At 36.0% G+C, this 4,981-nt stretch overlaps 1 protein-coding gene across 3 annotated transcripts in view; it reads left to right on the forward strand.

Annotated features, from left to right (window-relative positions):
• The window catches only part of LOC106867476 (probable G protein-coupled receptor 85), a 14,992-nt gene that overhangs the window by 2,679 nt on the left and 7,332 nt on the right, over positions 1 to 4,981 (forward strand). The gene's annotated exons all lie outside the window — the stretch shown is intronic.

The following is a 4,981-nucleotide window of genomic DNA, read 5'->3' on the forward strand; positions in this document are numbered from 1 at the left end:
ATATATATATATATATATATATATATATATATATATATATATATATATACATAGCTGCATATACATATGCACATGTGTGTGTTCTTGTATTTATATGTATACATTAAACTATAAGTATATGCACCCATTTCCTTGTAAATATACACGTGCTGGAGTGTATATGTGTATTTATTTATGCTATGTTTAGGTATCCATTTATCTATGCATATATATATGTATATATAACTACTAGTGCAATTGTACACAGAGAATCATGTCTACCTATCTATCTATCTATCTATCTACCTATCTATCCTGTCTATCTATCTATCTATCTATCCTGTCTATCTGTCTGTCTATCTATCTATCTACCTATCTATCCTGTCTATCTGTCTGTCTGTCTGTCTATCTATCTATCTACCTATCTATCCTGTCTATCTGTCTGTCTGTCTATCTATCTATCTATCTATCTATCTATCTATCTATCTATCTACCTATCTACCTATCTATCTATCTATCTATCTATCTATCTATCTATCTATCTATCTATCTACCTATCTATCCTGTCTATTATCTATCTATCTATCTATCTACCTATCTATCCTGTCTATCTGTCTGTCTATCTATCTACATATGCACACATCATCATAATCATCATATAGACACACACTCATAGCAAGGGCATGTGGTTTAGTGGTTAGGGTGTTGTACTAGCAATTGCAAGATTCTGGGTTCAATTTCTAGACTGGGCTGTGCATTGCGTTCTTGAGCAAATCACTTCATCTCACCTTGCTTTGCAATCCCTGCAAACACCTGATCTATGGTACACTTGTGCATCTGTACAGGCAATGTCGATTTGATGGAGGGAATGAGTTTCTGAGCAGCACAAACATTTGATCACTCTCTCTCTCTCTTTTACTCTTTTACTTGTTTCAGTCATTTGACTGCGGCCATGCTGGAGCACCGCCTTTAGTCGAGCAAATCGAACCCCAGGACTTATTCTTTGGAAGCCTAGTACTTATTCTATCAGTCTCTTTTGCCGAACCGCTAAGATACGGGGACGTAAACACACCACCATCGGTTGTCAAGCAATGGTGGGGGGACAAACACAGACACGCAAACACGCATACATATATATATATATATATATACACATATACGACGGGCTTCTTTCAGTTTCCGTCTACCAAATCCACTCACAAGGCTTTGGTCGGCCCGAGGCTATAGTAGAAGACACTTGCTCAAGGTGCCACGCAGTGGGACTGAACCCGGAACTATGTGGTTGGTAAGCAAGCTACTTACCACACAGCCACTCCTGCGCCTAAAAATTTACACGTCACTATAAACTAATCATCAGGTTGTTCACCAAGAAATTGCAGAATGCCGTTCTTGGATCGAGAGACTGTTGTTAATATATACACGTATGAAGGGGGCAAGCTGGCAGAATCATTAGCACAACCAGCAAAATGCTTCGTAGCATTCCACCCATCTTTACGTTCTGGGTCCAAATCCCACTGATGGTGACTTTGCCTTTTAACCTTTTGGGGGTTGATGAAATAAGTACCAGCTGAGCGGTGGGGTTGATGTAATCAGCTTACTACCTACTCCCAAACTGCTGGCCTTGTGGCAAAATTTGAAATCAAAATATGCATAAGAGAGTATTGTAGTTTGCTTGAAGCATTGTGTATTGTTTGTAAAGAATAAAAAGTTTAGAAAGGTATAACAATGCACTATAGAACAAAAAATGGACTATATACCTGTTGTAACTTGGTTATCAGTAGTCCGATGATATTTCGGAATTACAATTCCTTCTTCAGATCTTACTTGCTGGAGTCTCTGCTATAATATATGCATATGCATATATATATATATATATACATATATATATATATAAGAACTGAAGAAGGAATTTTATTCCCCGAAAGTAATAATGAACATATTGTATAGTTCTCCGGTGCACCACAACTCATCAGAAAAAGTAACCAAAACTGCATGAACAGTGCATAGCATATGCACAAGAAATGAGAAAGAAAAAAAAGGGTGGAGGGTATCAGGTCTATTGTTGGGGAATTTCAGGAAGCATGGAAGTTTTGAAAGATGTAATGTCCCAACAGCTAACAATTGATGTGGACATGAAAAAATGTTTCCGAAAGTCACGATCACTGTGTTGTATTCTGATCTTTTAAACATGTCCACAAGTGTTAGATATATGGAATTCAAATTGGTGGCCAAGGTTGTTGTTGCAAAGATGGTGGATAGTCTTGTGGGTGTCTGCCAAATCAATTGCCAAAAACGTCAGAGTTTTAATGTGCCCATGCTCAGGGAAGCAAGATGTTCAGAGTGTTGTAGATGCCTGACAGCAGTTATGTACCTGGTTGCATGCTTCTGAACAGATTCTGGGAGATTGAGATTGCTTTACAAGTGTTTCATCATGCTGATTGTTAAACCTTAAGCACTGCCTGCTGTTGAGGCATCCACAGGATGTTGCGTGTCACTCAGGGAATGAGTGACAAGACCGCAGTCGTCAGTATACAAGGATTCATGTATTAGTGTTGAGTAAAGCTTCGATATGGTGAATGGAAGCTGGGGTCTCCTGATAAGTTTGTCTCTGTGTTTGATGGAATGAAAGCAAGTATCAACGTGGGTGGCAAAGTCCCTGATCTAATTCTGGTTGGAAATGGTGTTAAGCAAAGGGATATGTCAGTGCCATAGAGTGCAATCTCTATGTACATACTTACATATATACATTCATGCATACATACATATATACATACATACATACATACATACAAACATATATACATACATGCATGCATACATATATACATACATACAAACATACAAGCATGCATACATATATACATACATACAAACATACATGCATATATACATATATTTGGAATCAACAGGTTTTATTCCAGATTATTATAATTGTTATAGTATTATTATAGAAATGATATATATATGTATACCTACCTACCTACCTACCTACCTACCTACCTACCTACCTACCTTCCTACCTACCTACCTACATACTTACCTGTCTGCCTGCCTCCCTTCAGCTTCTATATCCAGATTACAAATTTACATTTATACCAATAATAATTCGTGCACTTGGTTTTGTAAGTAAATACCCAACTGTCAGTCTGGATAAGCTTGGATTTTCGGAAAAAGAAATCAACCAACTGGTTCACACATTACAAATAGAATCTGTAAGTGGAACAGCAAAACTACGCAAATCTTTTCTCTAGCATAAAATGGGACATTATTTTTGTTATTCACATTCCAACAATGGAGCTTCGTATTTTTGTTAGAAACCAGCTCCTTCTTCAAAGGAAGAATTGAAATAATTAAAAACAGAAAAGAATATATATACATACATATGTATCTATATACGTACATATATATATATATATATCCAAAGTTTTAAATTTAAAAGAGAGTTTTGACGCTAATATCCATTATTATTGAAATTTATTCCTATCACAACATTTCTGTATAAGGCTATATTTGACTGTCAAATTTAAGTCAAACATATAATTTGCCTTACACATCTTCAGGGAAATACATTTAAGAACAAACAAACAAAAAAACAAAAAATCAAGAACAAGAGGTAAATACCAAAACATCTCTAGGTTCCGTCCATATTTAAATTTGTTGTTAAATGACTCGTTAAATAAGTTCCTTTTTAAACAAAGGAGTCTACTTTAGACTTTTTTGCGGTGAAATCTCTTGCTATATTGGTAACGATTACATGTTTTTCTATGAACAAATATATATATATATTCCAACTTTACCATTGCTCTCTTTATCCTTTTATATATTTATACATACACACGCTAATACACGACTTATAATCCCCAATCCTGTACATACAGCTATTGGGGCATACCTAGCCGGTATAGACCACTTACTCGGTATTACCTGTATCTTTGGGGTTTAGTTAAATTCGATACCCTCCTCAACCTTATATATATATATACATATGTGTATATGGGAAAGTATTGTAGTTTGCTTGAAGCATTGTGTATTGTTTGTAAAAAGTAATAAATAATAATAATGTGTTTTGAAAGGCACAACAATGCACTATAATACTATAATAGCTGATATAATTTAATCATCCTTGGTCTGATATAATATTTCGGAATATAAAAATTCCTTCTTCAGACATCTCTAGGAATTGATCGAGTCACTACTATAATCGATTTTCCAAAAATTAACCTAGGGCAGCACTACCTCCCTCAGGCACTTGCTATAGGCTTCTGTGTTGAGTCTGAGACCACGTAGGAAGATGAATGGAGGCATAACATCGCCATCACCAGTGATCACTCCAAACACCATGATGTTGACTGGATGTTTGAGTTTTAACACTCACAATACATGTTTTCGGGACATGGCAAAGCAGTGGTTGTTCTGTGTATTCACCATTTGATCCTGGAAGAAAATTTTCTTCCAGGATCAGATGGTGGACACACAGAACAAGCATGTTTGGTCTTCGAATTAGCTTTCTCCTTTCTGGTTTTGAGAGGCCTAATTTCTCAAGATTGAATTTTAGGCAGTGTGTTACATATCCCAGGGCCCCAATAATTACAGGTATAAACTTGAACTTGTAATTTGGATAGAGTAACTGCAGATTTCTTAATAGTTCAACATAGTTCTATATTTAAGAGATGAGGAATTATGTACATTATTTACATTTGGAATGAGAACCCAGGTTCGAAATTTTCTCAAGACACCTGATGAAGGCTGGAGGGTATATCAGCCGAAATGTTGTGTTAACACCAAGCAAGATGAGGACAAATATCTGTCAAATGTAAATAATGGAGTTTTTTATGTTTGTCCATCTGCCATTGCTTAATAACCAGTATTGGTTTCTCTACCTCCCCATAACTTAGCAGTTCAGCAAAAGAAACTGAGAGAATAAGTACCAGGCTTTGAAAAAATTAAGCACTGGGCTCACTTTGTCACAGTGTCCATCTACAAGATTCACTAATTCACTCAC

The sequence above is a fragment of the Octopus bimaculoides genome, chromosome 29 (assembly GCF_001194135.2).
Source record: "Octopus bimaculoides isolate UCB-OBI-ISO-001 chromosome 29, ASM119413v2, whole genome shotgun sequence".
NCBI lineage: Eukaryota > Metazoa > Mollusca > Cephalopoda > Octopoda > Octopodidae > Octopus > Octopus bimaculoides.